A 20,068-nucleotide genomic window follows, 5' to 3' on the forward strand; every position below is an offset into this window, starting at 1 on the left:
TGTTTGTATTGAGTACATAATCATTTTTTGACATTTCTATTCAGAAAACAAAAGTTAATTGATAGCCATATATATGCTGTCATAGTTTAACATTAGATAGAAGAGCTTTTTTTTATTATGCTATGGTTTTCAAATTTTCTTATTTTGCTTTCAGACAGGGATGATATATTGTCATACACTGTTTCATGGTTACACATTCAACTTGTCTCATTCTCAATAAGTTATGTGTAAATCTCTAAGAAAATCCAGCCTTCTATTTTGCTTTGAAGCAGAATATTAGAACAATTTCATAAAATCTGAAGAATCATACTTTTTCTAGAAAATGAAAATATATCCACTCACTCTAAATTTGTTGTATCCCTAGAATATACAAAACCCTTCATGTTAGATGCTAACTTTTCATAAAGAAAAGTCTAGAGATTACATGCTCCCTGTGGAAAATATCTCAGTTTCACTTATTTCAACCAAAGGAATTTTTTTTTCAAATTCTCTAAGTCAAAGCAACTTTTTTCAAATTACTTTAAGTTATCTCATTAGATAATTAATTTCCTAAAAAAAAATCTATCTCTATATCAGATACTTTTTGCATATACATCCAGTGTGCTTCAAAAGAAAGAAATGGACTATTCAAACTCATCAAGAATATTTTTTTCTGTATGTCTATATCTTTGTTCTAGAAAAAATATTATCTCAGCCCATAACTCTGCCACTAAGAAATTTGGAACTGCATTAAAATGTAAAATACTTGATTTAGAATTTAAAATGTGGGGCCGGGCGGTGGCGCTAAAGGTAAGGTGCCTGCCTTGCCTGCGCTAGCCTTGGACGGACCGCGGTTCGATCCCCCGGTGTCCCATATGGTCCCCCAAGCCAGAAGCGACTTCTGAGCGCATAGCCAGGAGTAACCCCTGAGCGTCACCGGGTGTGGCCCAAAAACCAAAAAAAAAAAGAATTTAAAATGTAATACTTGATTTAAAATGTATCATTTTTTGATAAAAATTCAAATATCTCTTGCTTTAAAACAGCAATATGATATATAAGAAGGATGAAAATCAGAGCTGGTGCTCGCTTCGGCAGCACATATACTAAAATTGGAACGATACAGAGAAGATTAGCATGGCCCCTGCGCAAGGATGACACGCAAATTCGTGAAGCGTTCCATATTTAAAAAAAAAAAAAAAAAAAAAAGAAAATCAGAGCTGACTACTGACATATCTACACAGTATCTATACATATGCAGACAGATATAGCAGTAGTCAGGTTTAATAAACCACTGTAATCTCTTTAATTGGTATGGAATTCTAAAAAAAATTTAAGACTATTTCTTGTAGCCTTCTGTACTAGATTGTGTAGTTATAAAGGAGCTGTTCTGGAAGGTTAACTTAACTTAAAGTTTTTACCTCACCGAGATACAAATGTATCTAACATAGTGATAGATTGTTGAGATGTAATAGGACATAATTCATGTTCTAATATGAGAGTAATAAATAGTACTTCTTTTGAAGATACTTGCTTTCATGAATTTCTGAATTTTTTCTAGCCGTGACCTTCAAGACTATAATTTGATGTCATATTACTTCTTACTCACTCCATTCATTTTATTTTCTATTCGCTGTATTAATCTCCACCCATCACCCATAACTCCCACAAAACTGACAGAGAAGCTTATTTTGTTCTAATTGTAATATTTGTCATAGTTAAATTATGACTGCTTGTTGGCTATCCTTTTTGATCATGCTTTATAATGCTAAGAAAGCATAAATCATGTGTCATTAATTGTCTCAGGTCAGGTTTGGATGTAAAATACAGACACTCTCTTTGTGTGTCCTGCCTAGGTAGTTATTCAACCTGTATGAAGGACTTTTTATAGAAAATGAAAATATTTCCACTCTTAATAGGTAGGCACTTAAATATTAAAGAAGCGGCCAGAGAGAAAGCTCAAGTGGGCAATTACCATGTTGGAGATCTTGTGTTTTGCCTTGCTCTGTATCGTCCCACTATTGCTAGAGGTAGCCTGATTGATTCTATCATGTAATTATGGTCCTGAGCAATATCGGGTTGCCAAACCCAGCATCATCAGGAATGAACGTGCCTAAACCCAGATTCTTTGATTTAGCCCTTACTGAAAATTAGAATAAAGGAATATAAACTTAATGAATTGACTTTTACTATCTTATTAAGAATTAGAGTTGTATGTTCTTAATAAGAACATACAAATTCTTATCTAAGAATTTCTGTCTGCTGTGTCCTTACAATGTTCTTAGTTTACCAAGCTTAATCACAATCAGTTGTGTTTGCTAAGGGACAGCCTTGGCCGTCAGAACAAAAGTACTGTCACCGAAATTGTTTCCTACCATGCTAAATACAAAGTATTCCAACTTGCTATTCTAGGATAGTTTCTCATACAATTAAATGAACAACCTCCATTATAGATAGATATATGCCAGTCCTAAAAGTTTATAAATAGGGTCATAGTGCATTTCTTTCGTTGATGTCAGGCTGATGTGGAGCATCCTCTAGTTTCAGCATATCATTAAATGCAGAGAATCCAGAGTCTTTAAATATAAAAGTCTGATACCAACTATAGCTAAAGTGTGAAAAAGTTTCACCGGGACCTTGAGAATGACTGGAGTTGGATAGACTGGTATGCCTGGAACCCAGAGTCTGTCTTATGACAATAAACTTCTGGGGTGAGGCCTTTTAGTAATCAGGTCAAGGATTTTTTCCCCATTTTCTCCATTTTTCTGGACCTATGCAAACATTGGCGATTGCCACTATCACACCTTTACTATATTTTTTTACTCTTATCCTTTAAGGAAAAAAATACAACTTGTTGAACTTAAAAACAAATTACTGTAGTAGAATGCCTGTTTCGAAAACAGGCAGGGGATGGGAAGGGGGGAGGGGGTAACGTTGCCCTGGTGAAGGGGGGTGTTCTGGTTATGACTGTAACCCAAATATGATCATGTTACTTAAATTAAAAAAATAAATAAAAAAATAGGGTCAGAGTGATAGCACAGTGGTATGGCATTTGTCTTGCAAGCTGCTGACCCAAGCCACCAAACCTGGGTTTGATTCCTGGCATCCCATATGGTCCCCTGAGCCAGAAGTGATTTCTGAGCCCAGAGGCAGGAGTGTGGTCTGAGTGTCACTGGTGTGCTCCACCCCCCACCCCTTAAAAAAAGTTTTGTAAAGGAACAGTTTCAATAGTTTATTTGTTCTATGAGCTTACATTGTCATAGGGAAAAAAAAATCTTCTTCTAAGAAGTCCTGTTTGGGTATATTCTTGAGTAACATTCAATTTGTTTTCCAAAAAGTCTGAACCAGTCATTCCCACCAGCAGTGAATGAGAGTCCTCTTTACTCAGCATCTATACTGGCACTGGTTTTACTTTTTGGTGTGTACCAGTCTCTAGGGTGTGAGATGATACCTTATTGTTGCTTTGATTTACATCTCCCTGATTATTAATTATGTGGAGCATTTTCTCATTTGCTTTTGATCCATCATGTTTCTTCTTTAAGGAAATGTCTATCTCTTTTTCCCATTTTTTGGATGGGGTTATATTTTCATTTTTTATCTTAAGCACTACCAAGGCCTTATATATTGTCTATAATATATATAAGATAATATAATATGTGTAAGATAAGATATCTTATGCACCCATTATATATTTTCATTATATATACCATTATATAAATCTTATATACCCATTTATTACATGGGTGTTGTGTAAATAATTTCTTTCATTTCATGGACAGACTTTGTACCCTGGTCACCATTTTATTTGAGGCATAGAAGCATCATAGTTTAATAAAGTTCCATTTATTTCTGGATCTCCTTTCTTGGCCAGTGGTATTTCAATCTTGAAGATTTCTTTAGTTTCAATATCATAGAGAGGTCTATCTACATTTTCCTCTATGTGTTTTTCTATATACCTTATGGCTTCAGGTCTGATACCAAGGTCTTTAATCCAAATTTATTTTACTTTTTTGAACACTGTTATGGAGAGGTCTGAGATTACTCTTTTGCATGTAGCTGACCAGTTTTCCCAACACCACTGCTGAAAAGGTTTTCCTTGCTCTATTTCATATTTCTTGCCTTTTTATCAAGGAATAATTGATTTTATATCTGAGGACCAATATCAGGATATTCATCTCTATTTTATAAACCTAGGATATGTTTATGTTGTTTTACTGACTACTGCTATAGTACAGTTTGAAGTTGGGGGATACCTCCATCTTTTGGGGATGATACCTCCCATCTTTTTTCCCAAGGATTATCCTAGGGGCCAAAACTCCTATAAATAAACGCAATCTGCACTCCTATGTTCATAGAAGCACTATTCACAGGAGCTAGAATCTGAAAATAACCCAAATTCTGGAGAACAGATGACTGGATAAAGAAATATTGGTACCAAAAATGCTGGCACACAATAAAATACTATGGAGCTCTTAAGAAAAATTAAGTCATGAAATCTGCTTAAACATGGATTAATATAGATACATATAATACATGCTGAGTGAAATGAGCCAAAAGGATAAAAATAGACATAGAATGATCACACTCATTTATTGAATATAAAAAAAGATTAAGACAATGATATCTGGGCCGGAGAGATAGCATGAAGGTAAGGCGTTTGCCTTTCAAGCAGAAGGTCATCAGTTCGAATTCGGCTTCCCATATGGTCCCCCGTACCTTCCAGGAGCAATTTCTGAGCATGGAGCCAGGAGTTTCCCCTGAGCACTGCCGGGTGTGACCCAAAAACCACAAAAAAAAAAAAAAAAAGACAATGGTATCCAAAGATAATAGCGATGGGGGCCAGGAGGACCAATTCATGATAGAAAGCTTGCAAATAGCAGGGAGTGCAGGTAGGCCAGAGAAGTGAAGAGTATGACATGAAAACTGGTAAAAATCACTTTGGACAGGAACTGGGTACTGAAAGGAGATAATGTAATGTGCATAATATTTCTTTAGTAACATTACTACAAACCATAATATGAATAAGAAAAAAATAGAAAAAGAAGAGAGAGAATTTGAGAAGAGAGAGGAGAAGAAAATGGGGAGGGGAGGAAAGAAGGGAAACTGGGAACATTCGTGGCAGGAAATGACACTGGTGAAGTATAGTATATGACTGAAACTCAATTATGAACAACTTTGTAACTTTCTCACGGTGATTATTTAATTAAATAATTTATTTTTTAAAATAAGGGGTATTTTGCTCTAATATTATGTGTCCTACCTTAGTGTGTGATGTGGTATTATATTCTCCTTGTGTTGCTGATCTCAGGAAAATAATAATATAACAAATTTTCACCTGTAACACAACCTTAGGCCTCTACCTTCAATTCAGCATAATTTCAAGGTTCCAGGCTAGTTGTCCAACTGTCAAAATTCACTTTCTTAAAATGCATTTTCTTTATGTTCTTTGTTTTTGCCAGAATGAACAAACTGATTTTTGTCAGTTGTCAAATGGAGCAAAGATGTCATCGGGTGGCAGAAGAAAGATTTTCCACACTCTCACTTCCTGTAACAAGAATTAAAGAAACAGGGCATTGGTTGTCTGCACTCTGAGCATTTATGTTTCCAATATTGTGTAGTACAGTCATATCTAAGCAGATTTGAAACAGTGCTAAGGTCAATAGGAAGGTTGGAATCTTGTTTAATTCAGATGGAGCTGATAAACTAATGGTACCTTGGGGACAGCAATCGAAAAGTCCTAAGTCCATTAGAAGTGTTACCTCCTTTTTGTTGATATTGAGTGATTTTTAAAAGACCTGTTGGCATTGCCAGTCATATTGTGGAATGTGCTGTTGTTAAATTCTCAATTCACATTTGTGAAAGTGTAGCATAGACATGACCCATGGATTTCACTGCAGCTCTGGTTCTGCCAACACATCTAAGCACTAACCTGCTAAATGATTCAAACTGTTTATTTAGTCACAGGGTTGAGTCTCTTCTAAGTTAGAAAACTACCACTTACGACACATTGGCAGATCACAGAGTGGTTTTATAACCATCTTTAGCCTGTAAATTCAAACCAATATATATTTTTAAATCAGAATTAGATCAGACCTGCCAGCTCAACTTTCCTTTAGCAAATGTTATTTCTGTGACACTCCAAGTGTGTTTATTTCCACCAGAATTAACTCAAAACTACATAAAGCCACAGTACACCTACATAGCACTGATAAGATTTTTTCTCCATTTTTATTCTTACTATTCTAGTACCACAATAGTACAGAATGTGTTTTAACTAATAATGTATAAAATGTTTAAGTCTTTACACTGGACACTTTCTATCACCCCTAAGAATAATGCATACAACCGGTGAAATGGTTAACCTGGAAGCAAAGAGCTTTGGCCGTATTACTGTCCTGTAATAAGCGCATAGTGTCTGTCTCACAAAAGCCTGAACCTTCCAGACCTCATCGGTTTGATAGTTTGACTCTGAAGCTCTTGTTTATTATTGTCCTACCAAAAAAGCCTCAACCACTGAGTCACAAACTAATTTATAAATTCATCTGAATTCAGATTTTTCTTACTGGCATTGTCAAGTGTATCCTCATTCTGCTGTGTTCTTATAGGTGAACTTAGCAATCAGCCCTCTTTCCCTGTTGTTACAAATGTATTCTGTGCTTCAGAACCATTTGGGGGTGGTTATTAGAAATTCAACTTACTGATTCTCATAACACTTTCATTCTACTTTACAATTATAGATCTGCTGTTTTCAGTATATTTGTTTAGGTTCTTATTAGAAAATGATAAAGACAAAACCCCAACTGCTTTTTCACTGTCTAAATAAATATGCAATCTTTTTTAATTCTTGGTATTGTGCATCCCTGTATAGGTGTAGCTAAACAAGTTGTTAAAATATTAAAATACTTCCAATTATATCAGAAAATAACTTGTTCCACCAACATCTAAGTACCATATTTCCATAATAACCCACCCATCCACTGGAGTCACTGTCTTCTCCCCATGAAGAAGGTTAATGCCAATATAGAAGTTTCTTTTCAACTTCAAATTTTCTCAATGGGTTCTCTTTTGGAATATTTTTATTTTCATGACCATAAAAATAATGGAGTGAGTAATCATCAATTCCTCTATTATGGTCATGTCCTTTGAGCTTAGTAGTTAAGCATAGTTCAAATATCCAACTGCCTGCCTGGTGGGTGTTTCATTGGCCTAATTATGACTAGAACAAACACAACTGTTTCAAATAACAAAATCATCATCTTCTGCCTAAATACAGCTACTCCTCCTAGTTTATATCCTGATATCTCATTCGTATTCATCATGCTACCATTTTCCCTCAACTAGCATGAAAAAGTCATTCTTTTTTGTTTGCACTGTCCCTCCATTAGTCATCCATTTGTAGCATTTCCTACTAAAAGTTTATCTTGCTTCCATCATTTCCTTTTCATTTCTACTGCTGCCACTTCACTGCAGACTCATTGACCACTTTTAGATGAACAATAATGTCCTTACCATTTTTTCCTTTATGTCATATTTTAGTTGAATTCTTTTAGATGTTCACTTTCTAACAATAAAAATTAGGTCTACTGGCATGTACAAATTGCAATATTTTCCCTCTCCCTTCAAAAATGTTTTACATATCTCCTTCTTAATTTTGTGACAGATATTCTATTGATTTTACATAAGTTAACTAAAACATTTGTTGAACATCTACTTTGTTAAATGTCAGCAGGAAAATGTTCAAGTGACTTAACTTAGATAAATGTTCCAATTTTCCAGATTTCTTCCACAATTACATGTTTCTGCCAAACTTCTTATTGAAACTCCAAATCTAGCCATGTGAAATATTTGCTTCAGTTTCTACTATTTTTTTTGTTATATTTCTATTATAGATGATGTATCCACATGTTTCTTTACCGTACTTCTTTTCTAATGTCCTGTTCTCATTCAATTTTGTCTTCATCTCTCTTAATTTCAAATCCAGGCTCTTTTGTGATTCTTAGTTATCCAGCTGAATTGGATTTGTGTCCTTTGCTTATCTTCTGAAGCATAGTAGTCCCCTTTAAATGAAGAGTTTTCTTCCTATTTCATTGAAAACCTTGATTTCATTGGAATATTTTAGAATGATCCTAAAAAGACTTCTAAATTCTAGTGAGTCTTAGTTTGGGTCATAGTCTACAATGAACAATATGCTCAAAAGAAAAGAGAAAAAAGAATGGAAAAGAAAGGAAAGGAAAAGATGGAACATGAAAATAATGTAAGGTAGTTTGGAAATCCAAAAATTAAATTAAAAATTCATTGTTAGGTTAGGGAAAATCTAAGAATTAACATTTGGAGTGGTACAAAGGTAATTCCAATGGACATTCAAAGATGAGAAACTTTGTTCTACAAATTCCTATTATTAAAATTATTAATATTACCATATCTTGTTTCATATACTTTCATTTCTTTTATATGAACACTATGCTTATTGGGTTCTCCATATTCTTTTTTGCAAATGATACTTTCATCAATGAACCATCAAATCATTTTTATTAATTCTTTGCCATTTCTCATTATTATTAACATAAATATGTGTCATTATAGCATTTGGAAAAATAATGAATGATTTGATTATATTTTATACCCATAAACATAAATTTTATTGTCTATTCCTCTCACCTCTTTTACCACAAAATCTTCCACATCTCTATATGAGTTATAATTTTTTGCACACCTTGTTTCCAATCATATTAAAACTCAGATAATGCCCACAACATACCTTAAATGATTTGACATTGTTATTGTATTCAATATATCCTTGACACACTTGTAGTCCTTGACATGAAAAACTTTTTTTTTGTTTTGTTTTTATTTTATGTTTTTTGGGTCACACCAGACAGCTCAGGGGTTACTCCTGGCTCTATGCTCAGAAATCGCTCCTGGCAGGCTCAGGGGGCTATATGGAATGCCGAGATTCGAACCACCCACCATCCTTCTGCATGCAAGGCAAATGATTTCCTCCATGCTATCTCTCCTGCCCCATAAAACTCTTTTATTCCTAGATATCTTCTTATCTTATTGGTTAGTTTGTTTCAGATCCTTTACATTTTGTTCTTTATCTACACAACTTTAAACATTGGAATACATCTAGGACAGAGATAAGCATTTTCTTTCCATCCTTCATTGCATTGGTGATCTCTGCCAGTTTTTTTTTTTTTTTTTTTTTTTTGGTTTTTGGGCCACACCCGGTAACGCTCAGGGGTTACTCCTGGCTATGTGCTCAGAAGTTGCTCCTGGCTTGGGGGACCATATGGGACACCGGGGGATCAAACCGCGGTCCGTCCAAAGTTAGCACAGGCAAGGCAGGCACCTTACCTTTAGCGCCACCGCCCGGCCCTTTTTATTCTTTTTTTTTTTTTCTCTGCCAGTTTTTATTGGGTGAAACTATTAAAGTTTAAATGAACTACAATTATTTAAATTGTACAGTTAGAAAAGTTTGGTATAAGTATCTGTCTGTGAATGATTTATTACCAAATTTTAAATAACACTCATTTCAAGTTCTTTAAAGTTTACACAAATCCCTTTATAATAATCACATTATTTCAATGTTTTTTCTGGATTGGGGGACTATCCAATGGGGCTCAATGCTTATTCTTGACTCTTTCTTCAGGAATCACTTTGTTGGGGTCATTGGACCCCATTGGACTAAATGGGATACTGAGGACTAAATGGGTTGAATACGTGCAAGACATTGTAAAATTATTCCAGCCACACATATTTTTCTTTATTTACAGTCAGACAATCTTTTTGTCACTAAAAATAGTTTGTACTTTCTAGTATTTTATATAAATAAGTGGTACAGTGTGAATTCCAACATTATCTTACTGCACATAATAATTTTAGACTTGTGTATATTTTATACATTTAATAATTTGTTTCCATTTGCTGACAAGTTTATTTCTATTTTATGACTATGGCATAATTTATCTATTAACTGTATTTGGGCTATTTACATTGTTTATTATTTGAACAATAAAACTGCTGCAAACATTTGTATACAAGTCTTGGTCTCCACACATGCCTCCATTTCTCTCTGGTATCTAAGAAGTGGAGTAGTTGAGTTTTATGTTAGGGATATACCTTTTTGCCACATGTTTCACTGATACATTATTTCTCTGATACATTGCCAAGCTGTCATAATTATGGTAATTTCATAATAATATTTAGATTAGTGGAATTCTCCTTTTCTATAAAGAGTACTTTTTATTTTTTAAAATCTATTTCTGCTCTGATCATTCCTATAGATGTTCACGGAACTAAATGAGATGCTGAGGTTTGAAACCAGGTTGGGCGTTTGCAAGACAAGTGCTCTACCCAGGAGGCCCTACTGTGAAAAATTGTGAGTGCTGCCTGTGTGTGTCTGTCTCCTGTCCTGTTGCATAAAACTCTTGGGAGTGGGCCAAAAAAAGGCTCCAGAAAACTCGCTCTCCCAGAAGCTTATTCTAGGGTGGGAAAAAGGAAATGCTTCATAACGTGAATACCGGCTATAAGCAGTACTTTGCAGAAGCCAGGTCCCCTGTTTGTGACGTCAGGCTGTGAAAATCTACGAAACTACACCTGCCCAGTGGGGCCCGACTGTGAAAAATTGTGAGTGCTGCCTATGTATGTCTGTTTCCTTTCCTGTCGCATGAAACTCTTGGGAGTGGGCCGAAAAGAGGCTCCATAAGAGCACGGCTCACACTAAGAACTGTGCTGGATCACTGAAGCCCAGCATTTCACTCTGGACCATCTTCTCTGCTGCGTGCTCAGGCCTAAGATTTGATCCTGTGAGAGGTTCATCCATGGAGGACTCCCCTCCCTTGGAGGCAAGTTGACCCACTCACAAAGGGTGGAGCCAGAGGAGTGTGGCTGTATACATCATTTAGCCAATGATTACCACCAAAACACATAGAAAAACCCACAATACAAGTGTGACAATGGGGAAACAATGCAGGCCAGCATCAGACATAGAGAATGAAGATGACAATTCTGATGACCAGATAATGACCAACCAACTAATCAACCACTCATATAAGGAACTTAAGACAAGAAATATGGAAGATGGTCAAAGAACTCAAAGAAACCATGGAACAAGTTGTACAGAACACTAATAAGAACCAAGAAAATATGAAGACAGAAATCACAAAACTCCAAACTGAAATAACATGTCAACTAACAGGCCTGAAAAACTCAGTAAACAAAGTGAATGACAAAATGGATAATCTCTGGGACAGTGTAACAGAAGCTGAGATTAGAAATGGTGCTGTGGAAGATGAGATAAATAAAAATTCCATACAGTGGGAGAAATTGGAAAAAAAAATCTTAAAGCAAATGAACAGACAATGGAAAAATTAGTCAAAGAATGGGAACAGATGAAAATAGAAGTCTATGATAAGCTCAACAAAAATAACTTAAGAATCATTGGAGTCCCAGAGACCAAGGAAGAAAATTTCCAGGAAGAATGAACTGTCAAGAACATCATTAAAGAGAAACTTCCAAAGCTAAAGAATATATGTGATCAAATCCTTCATGCTCGAAAAGTACGAACCAAAAGAGACCCCAGAAAAAATACCCCAAGACACATCCTAGTCACACTGACTAGTCCCACAGATAGAGACAGAATTCTGAAAACAGCAAGATCAAAAAGAGAAATTACATTCAAGGGAGCACCCTTGAGATTTAAAGCAGACCTGTCACCAGAAACAGTCAAGGCCAGAAAGCAATGGTGGAATATTGTGACAAGACTGAATGAAATAAATGCTTAACCTAGAATACTGTACCCAACAAAACTTACTTTCCAGTTTAACGGAAGAATACATGGTTTCACAGACAAAAAAAACAGCTCAGAAACTTTACAGATTCAAAACCAGTCTTAAGAGAAAAACTAAAAGACATAATTTAAGACAAGACTAACCAAAAGACACACCAAATTTCGATATAAGAATGACATTAAATCCCAGAACAATTCTTTCTCTCAATGTCAATGGACTAAATGCACCAGTTAAGAGACACAGAGTGGATAAAAAAAACTCAATCCAACCTTCTGCTGCCTACAAGAAACGCACGTGAAGAGTCAGAACAAACATAGACTCAAAATAAAAGGCTGGAGAAAAATTATCCAAGCAAACAACACCCATAACAAAGCTGGAGTGGCCATATTAATATCAGATAATGCAAACTTTATACTCAGGAAGGTTGTAAGGGACAAAGATGGACATTTTATATTAATCAAGGGGCATGTAAAGCAGAAAGAAATCACTCGCCTAAGCATATATGCACCGAATGAGGGGCCAGCAAAATATTTAATACAACTGTTGACAAATCTGAAAAAGAATATCAATAACAACACAATAATTATGGGAGACCTCAACATGGCTTTGTCAACACTGGATAGGTCAACCAGACTTAAACCCAACAAGAATATACTAGACCTGAGGAGAGAAATGGAAGAAAGAGGCCTAGTGGATATATATAGGACACTCCATCCCCAGAAACATGGATACACATTCTTCTCCAATGTACATGGTACATTCTCCAGAATAGACTACATGCTGGCACATAAAGCATACCTCCATAACATCAAGAGCATAGAAATATTGCAGACTGGGCCAGAAGAGATAGCACAGCGGCGTTTGCCTTGCAAGCAGCCGATCCAGGACCAAAGGTGGTTGGTTCAAATCCCGGTGTCCCATATGGTCCTCCGTTCCTGCCAGGAGCTATTTCTGAGCAGACAGCCAGGAGTAGCCCCTGAGCATCGCCAGGTGTGGCTCAAAAACCAAAAAAAAAAAAAAAAAAGAAATATTGCAGGCTATCTTCGCTGACCACAAGGCTCTGAAATTATTTGTGAATTCCAAAGGGACTCAGAAGAAAAACTTTAACACCTGGAAGTTAAACAGCCTCATACTCAATAACCAGTGGGTCCGAGACGAAATCAAGGAGGAAATCAAAAGGTTCCTGGAAACAAATGATAATAAAGACACAAACTATCAGAACTTATGGGACACAGCAAAAGCAGTACTGAGAAGAAAATTTATAACTTTGCAAGCACACATCAGGAAGGAAGAAGGAGCTTACCTGAGTAGCTAAATGACACAGCTAATAGAACTAGAAAGTGCTCAAATGAAGGACCCAAGAATAGGGAGACAGAAAGAAATAACAAAGCTGAGAGCAGAAATCAACGAAGTGGAAACGCAAAAAACAATCTGAAAGATCAACGAAAACAGAAGTTGGTTCTTTGAAAAAATAAACAAGATTGATAAACCACTGGAAAAACTAACAAAGAGAGAGAGAGAAACTTGATAACTCATATTAGGAATGAAAAAGGAGACATCACTACTTATATGGCAGAGATTCAAAGGGTAATCAGAAACTACTTTGAGAAACTCTATGCCACTAAAAATGAGAACCTGGAAGAAATGGATAAATTCTTGGACTCTTATAATCTTCCACAGTTGAAAGAAGAGGATGTAGCATATCTAAACACTCCCATCACTATTGATGAAATTAAAACGGTAATCAAATGTCTGCCCAAAAACAAAAGCCCAGGCCCAGATGGATTCACTAATGAATTCTTTCAAACTTTCCAAGAGGAACTACTACCAATCCTGGCAAGACTCTTTCATGAAATTTAACAAATGGAAACACTTACAAATAGCTTTTATGATACCTAAACCAGACAGAGATGCTACGAAAAAAGGAAATTACAGACCAATATCGCTGATGAATGCAGATGCAAAGATCCTCAACAAAATCCTGGCAAATAGGATTTAGTGCCTCATTAAAAAGATTATCCACTACGATCAAGTAGGTTTCATCACAGGAATGCAAGGTTGGTTTAACATCCGTAAATCTATCAACATAATGCACAACATCAATAACAAGAAAAATAAAAATCACATGATCATATCAATAGACGCAGAGAAAGCATTTGATAAGGTTCAACACCCATTCTTGATCAAAACTCTCAGCAAGATGGTAATGGAAGGAACCTTTCTCAATATAGTTAAGGCCATCTACCACAAGCCAGAGGCAAATATTGTCCTCAATGGAGAAAAACTGAAAGCCTTTCCGCTAAATTCTGGCACAAGACAAGGCTGTTCTCTCTCAACACTCCTATTCAACATAGCACTGGAAGTACTTGCTATAGAGATTAGGCAAGAAAAAGATATCAAGGGAATCCAGATAGAAAAGGAAGAAGTCAAGCTCTCGCTCTTTGCAGATGACATAATACTCTACCTAGAAAACCCTAAAGTCTCTATGAAAAAGCTTCTAGAAAAAATAGACTCATACAGCAAGGTGGCAGGCTACAAAATTAACACACAAAAATCAATGGCCTTTCTATACACCAATAGTAATAAGGAAGAAATGGACATTAAGAAAACAACACCATTCACAATAGTGCCACACAAACTCAAATATCTTGGAATCAACTTGACTAAAAATGTGAAGGACCTATACAAAGAAAACTATAAAAGTCTGCTCCAAGAAATAAGAGAGGACACCCGGAAATGGAAACATAACCTGCTCATGGATTGGCAGGATTAACATAATAAAAATGGCAATACTCCCCAAAGCATTTTACAGATTTAATGTGATCCCTCTAAACAACCAGCCATGACATTCTTCAAAGAAGTGGATCAGGCACTTTTTAAATTCATTTGGAACAATAAACACCCTAGAATAGCTATAGAAATCATTTAGAAAAAGAATATGGGAGGAATTACTTTCCCCAACTTTAAACTGTACTAAAAAGCAATAGTTATCAAAGCAGCATGTTATTGGAATAAAGACAGGCTCTCAGATCAGTGGAATAGGCTTGAATACTCAAAAAAATGTTCCACAGACATACAATCACCAAATTTTTGATAAAGTAGCAAGAAATTCTAGATAAAGTAGCAACAAATTCTAAATTGAGCAAAGAAAGCCTCTTCAACAAGTGATGTTGCACAAGTGGCTAGCCAGTTGCAAAAAAATTGAACTTAGACCCCCAGCTAACATCATGTACGAAGGTTAAATCCAAATGGGTGACAAACCTCGATATCAAACCCAATACCATAAGATTTATAGAACAACACGTAGGTAAAACACTCCAGGACATTGAGACTAAGGCATCTTCAAAGAGGAAACTGTACTCTCCAAGCAAGTGAAAGCAGAGATTAACAGATGAGAATATATTAAACTGAGAAGCTTCTGCACATCAAAAGAAATAGCACCCAGGATACAAAACCCCCCACTGAGTGGGAGAAACTATTCACCCAATACCCATCAGATAAGGGGCTAATCTCCAAAATATTCAAGGCACTGACAGAACTTTACAAGAAAAAAACATCTATTCCCATCAAAAACCGGGGAGAAGAAATGGACAGACACTTTGACAAAGAAGAAATACAAATGGCCAAAAGACACATGAAAAAAATGCTCCACATCACTAATCATCAGGGAGATGCAAATCAAAACAATGATGTGGTACCACCTCACACCCTAGAGATTGGCACACATTACAATGAATAAGAACAAGCAGTGTTGGTGGAGTTGTGGAGAGAAAGGAATTCTTATCCACTGCTGGTGGGAATGCCGTCTATTTCAACCTTTATGGAAAGCAATACGGAGATTCCTCCAAACTGAAAATCGAGCTCCCATACGACCCAGCTATACCACTTCTAGAAATATACCCTAGAAACACAAAAATACAATACAAAAATCCCTTCCTTACACCTATATTCTTTGCAGCACTATTTACCATAGCAAGGCTCTGGAAACAGCCAAGATACCCTACAACAGATGAATGGCTAAAGAAACTGTGGTACATATACACAATGGAATATTATGCAGCCATCAGGAGAGATGAAGTCATGAAATTTTCCTATACATGGATGTACATGGAATCTATTATGCTGAGTGAAATAAGTCAGAGAGAGAGAGAGAGAGAGAAAGACACAGAATGGTCTCACTCATCTATGGGCTTTAAGAAAAATGAAAGACATTCTTGCAATAATAACTTTCAGACACAAAAGAGAAAAGGGATGGAAGTTACAGCTCACCTCATGAAGCTCACCACAAACAGGGATGAGTTTAGTTAGAGAAATAACTACGTTTTGAACTATCCTAAGAAAGAAAATGTATGAGGGAAATAGAAAGCCTGTCTAGAGTACAGGCGGGGGTCTGGTGGGGAGTAGGGAGATTTGGGACATTGGTGATGGGAATGTTGCGCTGGTGATGGGTCGTGTTCTTTACATGACTGAAACCCAAACACAATCATGTATGTAATAAAGTTGTTTAAATAAAAAAAAAGAAAAAAGAAAAAAACAAGTGCTCTACCCACTGTACTATCTGGCTCCTAATTAACATATATTCAATTTAAGGGAAATAACAAAAGTGCTGGAGCATTACATGGTTTCCCGAACACTGTTAGGTGTTGCTCTGAATAGCGCTAGCAACACTGCATCACCCTGCTTATGAGAACTGACACCTCTGGAGTACACAGCAAGGCTAAATATTAGCAAGAGTAAGGGTTGGTAAATCAGTACATTAGCAGGAATAATGAGAAACAAATATCTTTGAGTATTCCTCTGTCTACTGCAAAGTCAAGAAAAATTATTACCGTGAATACACTGGAATCACATTTAATCCCTCTTGGTAACCCTCATTTTAAAAAGTAACCGAAGCTAAGGGAGTCATTTACCCAGTTGTTAACATCTTCAAAGTGTAATGTTTTAAGAATTTTTGTGAAATACTTTTAATTTGAACATTTGCAAAAATAATTGTAATTGATGTTAACATGGTATTGTAAATGTCTCACAAGATTTTAAAAAACAATGATAAAAATCTGTATATTCTAACTCATTTATATAACAAATACTCCCATTTATTTAGGCTAATTTATTTCTCCATGGAAATAAACACAGAGTGTTTATTTCAATTATTACTAAGTAAAGAGCATATATAATGTTCATGTTACTCTAAATTATATGATTTCTTATATTTTCCATTTGTTTATTACAACCACGTAAGAAAATAATTTATTTTTCTTATCAATGGTGTCCTGTCATTTTTCTCATTTAAATTAGTACCATATTTTATTTGATATTATTTGGAATTTTCTTTGAAAACGAATATTCAAATAGAGATTACTTTTTATTTCTGTTCTTCATAATTAAATTTTCTTGTTTTCTTTTAATAAATACTACTGGTATCTATTTAGTAGAAAAGGTAAAGTAAACATTCATTATTATTTTAGAAAGAAAATATTTCTTTTTTATAATATTTATTAAAACACCTTGGTTACAAACATGATTGTAGTTGGGTTTCAGTCATATAAGAGGACAACCCCCATCACTAGTGTGACATTCCCACCACCAATGTCTCAAATATCCCTCCTCCCCACACCACTCCCATCTGTACTCTAGACAGGCTTTCTATTTCCCTTAAACATTCTCATTGTTAGGATACTTCTCAATGTAGTTATTTCTCTAAATAAACTCATCACTTTTTGTGGTGAGGTTCATGAAGTGAGCTTAACTTCCAGCCCTCCTCTCTTTTTTCTCTGAAAACTATTGCAAGAATGTCTTTCATTCTGCATAAAACACATAGATGAGTGAGACCATTCTTTATCTTTCTCTCTCCCTCTGACTTATTTCACTCAGCATAATAGATTTCATGTACATCCATGTATGGGAAAATTTCATGACTTCATCTCTCCTGATGGCTGCATAATATTCCATTGTGTATATGTACCACAGTTTCTATAGCCATTCATCTGTTGAAGGACATCTTTCTTGTTACCAGAGTCTTGCTATGGTAAATAGTGCTGAAATGAATATAGGTGTAAGGAAGGGATTTTTGTATTCTATTCTTGTGTTTCTAGGGTATATTCCTAAGAGTGGTATAGCTGGATCATATGGGAGCTCAATTTCCAGTTTGTGGAGGAATCTCCATATTGCTTTCCAGAAAGGTTGAACAAGATGGCATTCCCACCAGCAGTGGATAAGGGTTCTTTTCTCACTGCATCCTGCCAACACTGCTTGTTCTCATTCTTTGTGGTGTGTACCAATCTCTGTGGTGTGAGGTGTACCTCATAGTTGTTTTGATTTGCATCTCTCTGATGATTATTGATGTGGAGCATTTTTAATGTGCCTTTTGGCCATTTGTATTTCTTCTTTATTAAAGTGTCTGTCCCTTTCTTCTCCCCATTTTTTGATGGGATTAGATTTTTTTCTTGTAGAGTTCTGTCAGTGCTCTGTATATTTTGGAGTTAGCCCCTTATTGGATGGGTATTGGGTGAATAGTTTCTCCCACTCAGTGGGTGGCTCTTGTATCCTGAGCACTATTTCCTTCGAGGTGCGGAAGATTCTCAGCTTAATATATTCCCATCTGTTAATCTCTGCTTTCACTTGTTTGGAGAGTGCAGTTTCCTCCTTGAAGATGCCTTTAGTCTAAATGTCCTGGAGTGTTTTATCTACGTGTTGTTCTATATACCTTATAGTATCAGGTCTGATATCAAGGTCTTTAATCTATTTGGATTTTGCCTTCATACATGATGTTAGCTGGGGGTCTAAGTTCAATTTTTTGCAAGTGGCTTGGGGGGACCATATGGGACACAGGGAATCAAACTATGGTCTTTCCGTGGCTAGCGCTTGCAAGGCAGACACCTTACCTCTAGCGCCACCTCACTGGCCTCAGAAATTTTCTTTTTTTCTGTTTTGCTTTTTCTTTGTTTTGTTTTGTTTTTTGTTGTTTTTTTTGGGGGGGTCACACCCAGCAGTGCTCAGGGGTTAATCCTGGCTCTATGCTCCGTAGTCACTCCTGACAAGCTTGGGGGACCGTATGGGATGCCAGGGTTTGAACCACCATCCCTCTATGTATAAGGCAAACGCCTTACCTCTGTGTTATCTTTCCAGCGACTCAGTTTTTATTTTAAGTCTGGTTTTGAGTCTGTAAATTTTCTGAGCTGTTGTTTATCTGTGAAGCCATGTATTTTTTCTTCAAAGCTGAAAGTGAGTTTTGCTGGGTGCAGTAGTCTAGGCGAAGTATTTATTTCATTGAGTTTTGTCAATATGTCTCACCACTGCCTTCTGGTCTTGAGTGTTTCTTTTGGAAGATCTGCTGTAAATCTCAAGGATGCTCTCTTGAATGTAATTTTTTTTTGATCTTGCTGCTTTCAGAATTCTGTCTCTATCTGTGCATTCATCATTGTGACTAGGATGTGTCTTGGGGTGTTTTTCTGGGGGGTCTCTTTTGGTTGGTACTCTTCAGGCATGCAGGATTGATCACATGTATTCTTTATCTCTGGCTGTTTCTCTTTGATGATTGTCTTGACCATTGATTCTTCCTAAAGATTTTCTTCCTGGGTCTCTGGGACTCCAATGATTCTTAAGTTGTTTCTGTTGAGCTTATCATAGACTTCTATTTTCATCTGTTCACATTCTTTGACTAATTTTCTATTATCTGGTCATTTGCTTTAAGGCTTTTTTCCAATCTTTTCTGCTTTATGGAGTTGTTATATATCTCATCTTCCAGAGCACTAATTCTATCCTCAGCTTCTGTTACCCTGTTGGAGAGCTTATCTATTCTGTCTGTCAATTTGCCTACTGAGTTGTTTAGACTCGTTATTTGGTCTGGTATTTCAGTTTGGAGTTTTCTGCTTTCTGTTTTCATATTTTCTTGGTTCTATTAGTGTTTTGTTCAACTAGATCTATGCTTTCTTTCAGTTCTTTGAGCATCCTCCATATTTCTTCTCTAAACTCCATATCTAAGATATTGACTAGTTGGCTGGCCATTTTCTGGTCATCAGAGTTGCCATCTTTATTCTCTATGCCTGGTGCTGGCCTGCGTTTTTCCCTCATAGTCACACTTGTATTGTGGTTTTTTTCTACGTGTTGTGGTATTCATTAGATAAATGATGTGCGTGGCCATGCTCTTCTGGCTCCACCCTTTCTGGGAGGGTCGACTTGCCCCAAGGAAGGGGAGCCCTCCGTGGATGAAGCCACAGAGAGGATCAAATCTTAGGCCTGAGCACACAGCAGAGAAAACAGTCCAGAGAAATATGCTGGGCTTCAGAGATCCAGTACAGTTCCTA

The 20,068-nt window shown here is 36.2% G+C and overlaps 1 non-coding gene across 1 annotated transcript; it reads left to right on the plus strand.

Moving 5' to 3' along the window:
• The first annotated feature begins 1,058 nt into the window (after nt 1-1,058).
• Nucleotides 1,059-1,165, plus strand: LOC126010452 (U6 spliceosomal RNA). The gene has a single exon (XR_007496482.1). It is a non-coding gene; the product is annotated as a U6 spliceosomal RNA (small nuclear RNA).
• The last annotated feature ends 18,903 nt before the right edge of the window (nt 1,166-20,068 follow it).

The sequence above is a fragment of the Suncus etruscus genome, chromosome 5, assembly GCF_024139225.1.
Source record: "Suncus etruscus isolate mSunEtr1 chromosome 5, mSunEtr1.pri.cur, whole genome shotgun sequence".
In the NCBI taxonomy this organism is placed as follows: Eukaryota; Metazoa; Chordata; class Mammalia; order Eulipotyphla; family Soricidae; genus Suncus; species Suncus etruscus.